Source organism: Xiphophorus maculatus, chromosome 19, assembly GCF_002775205.1.
Source record: "Xiphophorus maculatus strain JP 163 A chromosome 19, X_maculatus-5.0-male, whole genome shotgun sequence".
NCBI lineage: Eukaryota > Metazoa > Chordata > Actinopteri > Cyprinodontiformes > Poeciliidae > Xiphophorus > Xiphophorus maculatus.
Window position 1 is genome coordinate 13598113 of NC_036461.1, and position 10178 is coordinate 13608290.

The 10178-nt window shown below is 39.2% G+C and overlaps 2 long non-coding RNA genes across 2 annotated transcripts; both read right to left on the reverse strand.

Annotated features, from left to right (window-relative positions):
- Positions 1 to 5542: 5542 nt before the first annotated feature.
- Positions 5543 to 6451, reverse strand: LOC111612270. The gene is made up of 2 exons (XR_002754505.1): positions 6335 to 6451; positions 5543 to 6033 (listed from the first exon to the last, which is right to left on the reverse strand). It is a non-coding gene; the product is annotated as an uncharacterized LOC111612270 (long non-coding RNA).
- A 1959-nt stretch (positions 6452 to 8410) lies between these two features.
- LOC111612288 lies at positions 8411 to 9249 on the reverse strand. Its single transcript, XR_002754520.1, has 2 exons — positions 9132 to 9249; positions 8411 to 8990 (listed from the first exon to the last, which is right to left on the reverse strand). It is a non-coding gene; the product is annotated as an uncharacterized LOC111612288 (long non-coding RNA).
- Positions 9250 to 10178: the final 929 nt, after the last annotated feature.

Genomic DNA, 10178 nt, shown 5'->3' on the forward strand with positions numbered 1-10178 from the left:
CAGGAGCATAAAATTTAGTGCTTATTAGCTTTGAGGAAAATATTTCAGATCAAAGTTTAAGAATTCTAATTAGAACAAGCTAGTCTTCCTTTCATAACTGAGGGTTAAAATTTCATGAAAGTTACCAGTCCCTCAAAAATGAGAAGCACCTAATCAAGTTTGTTTAATATTAAAAATAATAAACACTGAAATGTAAACTAACCTGTGATGACAGATGAAAAGTGAACAGAACAGCTGCAAAGAAACCGAACAACATCTTGATCTGCTTGATGATTCCAGTAGGATTCTGTGTTCTCAAGTGAAGAATGGAAGGGACCCTGCAATGTTTTAATCGGTGTGGGAGTTTTCCAAGCTGGAGACCACACCCGTTTTTTCATGCATTATTCTAGCCCATTTGGATGAAAGTCTGTATTTTTCTTTTAATATGAAAGGCCTCATTTCCATATTTGACTGAGGGATGTTTCTGTGTAGCCTACATATGGAAATATTCTGCATCTCTTCCAGGATTCTGATAAACTTTGCAAGCCTCAAGTGGGCACGGTTTACATTTGCGAACATTTGAGAACTCATGTTAGTGTGTATTTAATCAGCGGAGCCACAAATTCTGCTCTCTAACAGAAAGGAGATGGAATATGTCCTGCCATAAATTTGTGTCCTTAAGCTTAACAGTACTGCAAACAATGATCCAAATGCCAGCAAGTCCACACCAAATTTAGAAACACACCATTCATGATCAAAAATCCTCCCATGTGGTTGTTCAACCACATTCAACTACCAACAAAGAGTAAAGTCTTACTATCTTAGCAATTGTTGCACCCAAATATGGCATAACCAGGACAACGGTAAGGGAAATTAGTTGTTTAGCCATGGTCCACGTTGATTTGGATAGATATGTTCCTCTGTTTAAATAAAATCATAAAATCAATCATAGACAGTTTTGTCTATAGTGATGTTATCTTTGATATTAAACCCTGCTCCTCCACATCCATCCAGCAGTTAATGCTACCATTTGCATCAGGTGTATTGGAACAGAGATCTAAAATATGAAGGACAGCAACCCCTGTGGACCAGGATGAGGAAATACTACTAACCCATTCAATCCCAAACTTTTTCCCTATACCTTGCTACATCATTACTTTAGTGCAACATTTGCACTGTAAAGTACACATTTGACTATCTGTATATTCTAAACCAGGGGTGGGCAACTCCAGGCCTCGAGGGCCGGTCTCCTGCAACTTTTAGATGCATCTCTACTTCAACACACCTGAGTCAAATAATGAGGTCATTAGCAGGACTCTGGAGAACTTGACTGCACTTAGGAGGTGATTCAGCTATCTAATATATCCAAGAGTTGCAGGACACTGGCTCTTGAGGACCAGGATTGCCCACCCCTGTCTAAACCAAAGTAAATTTGAGAGCTTATGTGCTTATGCATAATTTTATTGAACTTCGGTCAGTTGTAGTGTCATCACAGCAACATAGATCATAAAGATAACTTCTAGAGCAGGGGTGTCAAACTCCAGTCCTCAAGGGCCAGTGCCCTGCAGTTTTTAGATGTGCCACAGGTACATAACAATGGAATGAAATGGCTTAATTACCTCCTTCTTGGGACGGTAAGAAAAACATGTAGATCAGTTCTCCAGAGCCTTGCTAATGACCTAATTATTCTATTCAGGTGTGGTGCAGCAGAGACACATCTAAAAGTTGCAGGGCAGTGGCCCTCCAGGACTGGAGTTTGACACATGTGTTCTAGAGTATAGGTCTTCATTTATGTTATTGAAAATCATGAACATTTGTCAGTCAAACTGTCATACAGTAATAGACTTAGTCCAGAGGTCTTCAACTCCAGGGATTGAGGGCCAGTGTCATACATCTTTTCCATCTATCTGCTTCAATTCACCTGAGTCAAATAATCAGGCCATTAGCAGGGCTCTGGAGAACTTGACTGCATACTGAGGAGGTGATCCATTTGATTCAGGTGTGTTGGACCAAGGACACAATCTGAAAGACACCGGACCCCAAGGCCTGGAATCAAAGGCCAGTTGTATAGCTCCTTCTCACCATTTGGTGACTTTGGTATTCTTCAATTTTGGATTATTTCATCCCTTCCATGATATTTGCAATAAAGCCTAGAATTTCTCCCAGGCATGGGTGGTGCAAAAGCAACATCTCTGGAAATGATTCTTGATTTGACTGACCAGTAAGTGGTCAGTCAATGCAAGACTGACCACTAGATCACTTATTGTAATATCTTGAAGAGAAGTGTCCATTTGAGATCTATTTCCATGACTTACTGACCTTGTGCCAAACCTTTGCATAACATAATAAGCCACAACCCATGAGAAGGTGAGCAAATCGGTCGTCCCTCCTATGACACATTTGTAAGACAATCTCTAAAAGGTAAATTGCCTGTACTTGTATAGTTCTTTATCAAGTCCAAATGACCTGAAAGTGCTTTTGACCACATTTAGTCATCCACCGATTCACACACATTCACACACTGATGAGAGTAAGCTACTATATTGTAGCTATAGCTTTCCTGGCACAGTTTGAAAGAAGCAAGGCAGTCTTACACTAGCCTTGCTTGTGTAAGACTGCCTTACACAAGCAGTGTAAGGCAGTCTTACACAAGCAAAGCTATTTGGTGTCAATAAACTTCGCTACCTTTGTGCTGGTTTGTGAAGCAAACCAGTACAATTTTTAAGACTTTAATTAAAATGTTTTCAGAAGTCATCAGAGATAAACTTGTCACTCTACATTAACAAAATCCAATGTATCAACCAATTGTGCCAAGTTTGTGCAGCTAAATATTTTCATAGCACAGTTGATTGATACATTTGTTTGATTTGAAAATGTTGGGGGCTGGTTGACCCTTAAAACATTTATTAATATCTTTAAAATGACAGCAGTGCAAGCAATTTTTATGCCAGGACAAAGCCAGGACAAACATTTGACACTAATTTAATTTCTTTTTTCTCCGAAGAGTTTTTGCAGCGCTAGTGGCTCGTATTTTTTCGACAGTAGGCAGACAGGAAGGAGGGTGAGGAGAGGGGGGAAGACATTCGGCAAAGGTCGTCGGGACTGGGAGTCGAACCCGCGACGGCCGCGTCGAGGACTAAGGCCTCCAAACGTGGGGCGTGCTGACCCCCTGCGCCACCACAGCACGCCCCACGACACCAATTTAATTTGATTTAGAGAAGAAGGGAGGGGAGGGGGTGAAACTGCACTCAGGTTAAATATAGTACTATGCACCAGCAACATCCACAAACAGCAACGGATGACAACACCGGTGTACTTGGTCCTTTGGGGATTCATTTTTGCTTTCAAAAAAATGATGTGATGGAAAATGGAATGCTGGAAAAGACTATTTTTGTGTGCATGTCGTTCAAGAAAAGAGTTTGCCCACCACTGAAGCTACTCAAGTCTAAAACACCATACCAGTGCAAAATATCTTGCACTGGGATGAAAACACTTAAAAGGGTGTGTTGAATAAGAGACAGATACAGAGTGAAGTATTTTATTTCTTGTGTGTTTTTGTGCAGTGGCATCTCAGCTGGAACTGATGGTGACCTGTTAAAATAAAACAAACAAATGGATGGGTCTTGTAACTGTTTGAAATACAATGAAATGTCATGTAAATGTGGCTTACCTCTGTCTCTTCCTCTGCAGGGTGTTCAGGCTAAAAGAGTCCCCAGGGGCCTGAGCACCTTATAAAGGTTCCGGAGGAGACCAATGCAGATGGAAGAGGGGGAGAGATAGAATGATGCATTTTAGAAGTTTAATGATTAGATTTATATTTATAAAAAGGTATTTTTAGAAATGAAATGGCTGCTTAAAAATGAAGAGCATTTGTTAATATTGTGTTGAAGATTTGGTTGTTTGTCAAGATTGTTTCTGTACATATATTTTGTCCTACCCTGTTTCTTGGTGGGGTTGTTAATTAGAGCAGCCAGGAACTATAAAAACCTGCATGTTGGCCACATTGCAGGTTGGTTAGGTGTGGTTGCTGCTGAGACCCATAGCCGTAGTAAGCAGGATTGTCTAAGTGTTAAATGTTGGAGAATAAACACCCGGTTGGTCTGCACTATTTCTCTGCTTCAAGACTTTAAACCAGCTGCTAAGGGCTATTCTAACAGTCCCCAATGCTATTATTAGCGTCCACAATCCACACTTCTATTGAAGTATTTCTTCAAAGAAGTTACATCAAAGATGAGCAATTTCTGAAACACTCAAAAGCTGAATGGGTATAACATTTGTGCCAATCTGATGGTTGAATAACTTAAATAGCAGCTTAAAAAATAAATATATTTGCTGAACTCATATGTCTATTTCTTCAATAATCTAGCTGCAAAAAGGGTCTGGGTTTTTTATTATAAACTGTGCTTATTTTGCATATATATATTTTGACTTAAATGTGATTGCTGACCCAGCAATTAACTTGATTACAAATTTTAAGTTTTGTTTAGAAAAATAGGAATCCTCATTTAAGAGTACAAAGCTAAAGATGTTTTAGAATCTGCCATCACAGCTGTATTACAACTCAGTTCACATTTGACCAATCTATGCAATGCAGTTTTCATGTCATTGTCACCTGGTCCCTTTGTCAGGGTGACAAGACAAGTTTTACCGTTGAAATAAACTCCTTTTCTGTGGCAGTTTTTGCATGACTACTGCTCCATCAAATCCCTCCTGCTCAACAACTAAATTGCAGGGTATTAAATTCTGGGATGGAATAAAATTCAATGCAGTCCAACAAGCAGCACAAAAGAAAAGCAATTTTCACAAACAATAGGCACTAGTTATCTGGTTAACTTCCAGTATAGCCCTCAACAACTGTCACTTTTTTCTGTGCCTCTGATTGAACCTCTTCTGCATAGAGCCATCAGTGCAGGTCCTGTCAGTTGCAGTCAAGATTGCGGGTTGGGGAAGTCTGTCGAGTGACTCTTGTGCAGTTTAAAAGTAGGTAAAGTCAATGTCAGACTTTTTGTAGTGTATGCACCATAAATATTGTCCACTCCCCCCAGCAATACACAAGAGTTTCAGCCAAGTTCTCATTGGCACTCTGGGGTAAATAAAACTGAATCAGAGTCAGATGGACTGCAAGCTGACCAACTTACAAATGTTTAGCTTTTTTAAGTTTGTTACTGGGTTAGTAGGCACCCAGTAAGTGCCTACTTACTGGGTGCCTACTTACCCAGTGAATGCCTACACCCAGTAAGTGCTTACTTACTGGGTGCCTACTTACCCAGTGAATGCCTACACCCAGTAAGTGCCTACTTACTTGGTGTGCCTCAGCCCCAAACACCATTGCAATTTCACCACATTAGTCAAACATTGCGATTAGTGCTTTGGCAAATTTGTTTTATGGTTAACAGAGATTCAGACAAGCAAACTGCAATAGAGTCAGGTTAGGGGAAAGGGGGGGGGGGGGGGGGGGGGGGGGGGTCCAAAGTGGCAATTTTAACTAGCAGGATTTGAGCCAGCTGTCTCATTTCAGCAGCAGGACCTGAAATGTCTAATTTAATCTCAGTGAATGAAGGCAGACATTTTACACCTTTATTTACTTCAAGTTTCACAGCACTTAAATAGATACAAATATTTGCAATGAAGTTGATCAGAACTACTTTCATTTTAAAATCCTCTTAATAGATACATTTTCTCCCACACCCACAAACATTTCTACACAGATTTAGTATTCTTCCTGATTTATAGCTCATAAGACACCCAGAAAGGATCAGGACGTCCAGAGAAGAAAAGGGCGAGTCCTGCTTTGGTGCGTAAAACGGATGAAAAAAAAAGTTCTTTAGGGAACTTCATCTTGAGGCGGTAGACTTTTGCATCCGCTGTCCATCTGGGTCCACAGTACGGGTGAAGTTAGTCCCAACCCCGGGACCAGTCGTGAAGGAGGACAGCCGCTAAAGTCAAAGGGAGCAGGAGCAGCGGGACGGCGGTGGTCATTCCACTCATGCTGGCGGTGTTGGTTGTGACAGGGGGTTTGATGGTGGTCCCGTTGGCGGCGTTTGCCTGGATAATCTGCAAAAACAGCAGCAAGTGCGTCAAGATTTAGTCCGTGCAAATCACAGCTTCACGTAGTTAAAACATAAACCAAAACACCGATCGATTCGAGATCAATGAGGAGAAAGTAGCTCTACTTAAATCCAGCGTAAAATCAGCAGAGAAAGGTCTGATGGTACTACTGGCACATTAAAAACGGGGTACCGTTAAAATAATAAAGCCTGAAAGAAATGCCACGCAAACATTCCCGTCAGAATAAGAACGCCAATAAAAATAGGAGAAATGTTTTCAAGGAGAAAAAAACAAAACAAAAACTAACCTGGGATGAGATGCAAAAAGCCAGCAGCAGAGCTGACAGCAAGGCGACGGGCAAATTATTCATCTTGCTGGTTGATGTTCAGGCAGCAAGTTTGCTCGTAAGTGATTCAAACAGGAGATGCTGCTGAGCTTTTTATACTGCAAGTGACATCAGCACCATCATCATCAACACAATCCTCAGCGTAACCCTAACCCATGCTGCCTTCAAGGTTTGTATGGAAATTATCAAATCAAATGATATTAATTATAATAATATATATTTAGCCGCAACTTTAATGTTTTCAAGATAAAATATGTTGATAAATAAAACCAAGAGTTTATAATATACATGACTGTGAATGAGCTGTGTCGTTTTCCTAATAAAAAACAACTTAATAATGACCATCACAAATGCAGGAAAATTATCCTACAAAATCTCCAATAAAACAATAAATAGTCTTTAAAGTGTATTCATTAAATACACACATTGTATTACTAGGAGGCAGAGTCACATGAAACACACAGAAAGTGCAGGTGCATTTAACTAAATTCACCAATAAATACCTAATAGAAGTAAAACATATTTTATATATTAATTACACTCAGGAATATGTAGTCCAGATGTTCATTTTTATCCATTTTGAACAATAATTTTGTTAGTGGTGCATGTGCACTGATTTATCGACCAACCGATTTATCAGCGCTGATTTCCATAATTTTGGTATGGGGGCAAAAGAAAAATCTCTCTCTATTTATGCCCCACTTTTCAGATTTGTAAAAAATGTTCAAAACCATTCATTTTCTTCCTAATTGAATTGAAAAGGTGGTACTTCTTTTGTTCTGAGAATTTTAAATGTGATAAAAACATTTTTTCCTTTTCCCCAAAATTAAATGCTTAGGATTCAAACTGCAAGTTGCACATGGCCATTTCAACTGGTACCAAAAAGCTAGTGTCTGTGGGTTTAAGAACATTGAATGTAAACACACTGGCATCATATTGTGAAATGTGGTTTTGCTCAGACATTTCAAAAGCTGTGAGTGAGGTCTGTCTTTGAAAGAACAGGTTGGCTTATATGGTTCACAAGAAAGTTATGCAAAACATACTGGTGTATTTTGTAGCACTGAAAATCGTTGCTAGAACTAAAGGCGAGTTTGTAGACTTTCAATTTAAAATGCTATAAAGACAGTATCCAACGTGCTCTCATTAACTCAGTATGTAAACTCTGACTATTTCACAAGTACTGCTTTTGTTTACCATGTTTTGATATTTTTAATCCCATTGGCAAGAAGTGCACACTTTCATTTTCCTCCCATTGTCATTATAGACTGCATTGTCTTCCATTGCGGGTTTCTAGTACACTGGTCACTTAGGTTACCTAGTCCAGCGTTTCCCAACCCTGGTCCTCAAGGCACACTGCCCTGAATGTTTTAGGTATTTCCTTGCTTCAGTCCATCTGATTTCAATTGATGACTGATTAACAGGCTTTTGTTGAACTGCAATCAGTTGAATCAGGCACATTAAAGCAGAGAAACTTCTAAAACATGTAGGACAGTGTACCTTGAGGACCATGGTTGGTCAATAGCACCCATTTTAAAAGTGAAAACCCTGAATATCAGAGACTGGTTTATTTAGAGTACTTTATAATTTGTTAGTCCCACCAAGCACAGGTTATTACAGTAACGTGGCCTACCTACTTCACAGGCTTAGTCCATGGAGATGTTTTGTAGAGAAAGTCTGTCCAAACACTTTCAGCTTCTGTGGTAGGCCATGTTTAGAAAAAAAAAAAAAAAAAAAAAAACACACTTCCCAATGGAGAGTCACAACATCTATAAACCTGCAAAGGATAAATGGGTGCAAATAATAGTTGGACCTGCACTAGTTTGACACTAAAGCTCATATCAATTCACGACAATTGAATAGTCCAACTACTGAGAAGAGGAAACCACTTTAGTCTTGGGACCATTTCAAAACAGCTTTACTGGTTTCCAATGTAAAGTTATCCTTAAATTGGAAGATAAAACTCAAGGCAAAGCCACAGCCTTCACTCATTGATTTCTATGGTCTAGAATCTACTGCACTTACCATGGACTCAAGTTACACATTTTTCAATGTACAGCTTTATTCTGTCAGCCTAAAAGTCAGAAATTCTTATAAATATACAAAGTTTATCAAATGAAGCATTTCAAAACAAAGCTTCCCAAGACTGAGTTAAGTCTTGTAGCCAGTACAATTTCACCTCCCTCATACATAACTTCCATGATACAAGTTTAACCAGGACATTAGAAAGGGACTAGTTTGTTGTAGACACTGAAAACTCAACACAAGATAGAAAGTGGAAATCCAAGTGTGCTCAAGATTGTCCAGCTTTGAAGAGCTGCAACTTAAACTGACAGCAAGAGTCCAGTCCGGCCAGTCACTGGCACCAAGCATAAACAGGAACCACCAAGAGCAGAGCGAGAAGCAGCAAAGGATTGCCTGCAGTCCTCCTAGGAGTACTTCCAGAGGTAGAGTTGAAGGTGGAATTGGTCACCGATGCAGTACTGCCAACAGTTGGCGTGACACTGGCAGAGACCGAGCTGTCAGCAGTTGGAGCAACACTGGTTAAGTCTGTCTCTTCAGTAGGTGGGGTAATACTGCTGGCAGTAGGCATATTTGGATCATCTTGTGTCCAGACCACCTGCAATAGTCAGAACATTCATTACTGAAAAAAATAAATTAAAAAAATAAGCCTGCATGCAAGTTCTGAAAAGTCATTTGAAACCTATTGTCCAAACTGACTTACAAAATACCATACCAAAGGATTTTTCAATAAACAAACCTGAGATGAAATTTGAAAAGCCAGTAGGACAGCTGTAAGGACCACACCATACACTTGCTTCATCTTGGCAGCAGTACACCAGACCAATGTCTGCTGCACCTTTCTGATCAGTCCTGAAATGAATGTCCAAAAAGCCCATTCCCAGGTTTTTATACCAACCAGTGATACCATCAACTAATAGAGGACACCTGTTGTCTATGTGTGGCCTTCAAGGACCATGGGGGAATAACATTTTGATTTAAATGTGAACCACGTTATAGAGCTGTTGCAAAAAGTAATGTTTTTAATCTGAGGAGTCTTCTAAAACTGCATTAAAAAACCCTAATAATGAGTTTATTTGCATTTAACATGAGATCTTGAAACTTAAATCTGTAAATACTGTCTAGTAATAGAGTTAAGAGTCACTTAGACAGTAAAAACCATTTAGTCACTGGAGGAATTTTACCCTATTCAGACATGCTCTTTCATTACTCCTTGTTTGTAAGTGTTGATTTAATGACTTTTATATTGAAAAATAAAATTGATGTGGAAAAGTGTTTTCTTCTATCTTAATTTGTTATTTTGCAATCACGTTGTTTATTTATATGTTGTTTAGTCTTCATCTTTAAAATATCAAGATCAGAAAAGAGGAGCAAACAATTGCCTGACGTCCTCTGCCAGAGGTAGAGTTGAAGGTGGAATTTGTCACAGATGTGGTGACGAATTCCACAAAATCAACTCCTAAACCTCACCCAAGTGTTTACAAAATGTATGTTCAAGCTGTTTTGTAGGAAACAGTTTGTATCTTTCAAAAAAACCTATTTTCTTTGCAGTTGCTGCTGCACAAAAAGTTGATTGTTACAACAAGAATCTGGTGTAACATAGTGAGCACTACTGAAAATAAGATTGACTATTGCCTTTACAGATTTTTTAAAATGAACTGTCAGAACTTATATATTTTTTTAGAATATTTTTGTTATTGCGAAGTATTCGGCTTCCCGACAAATCAACAGCGCACTCTTGCGGGTAATATGGATGAAAAATGTCCCAACAGGGACACCGTAGTTG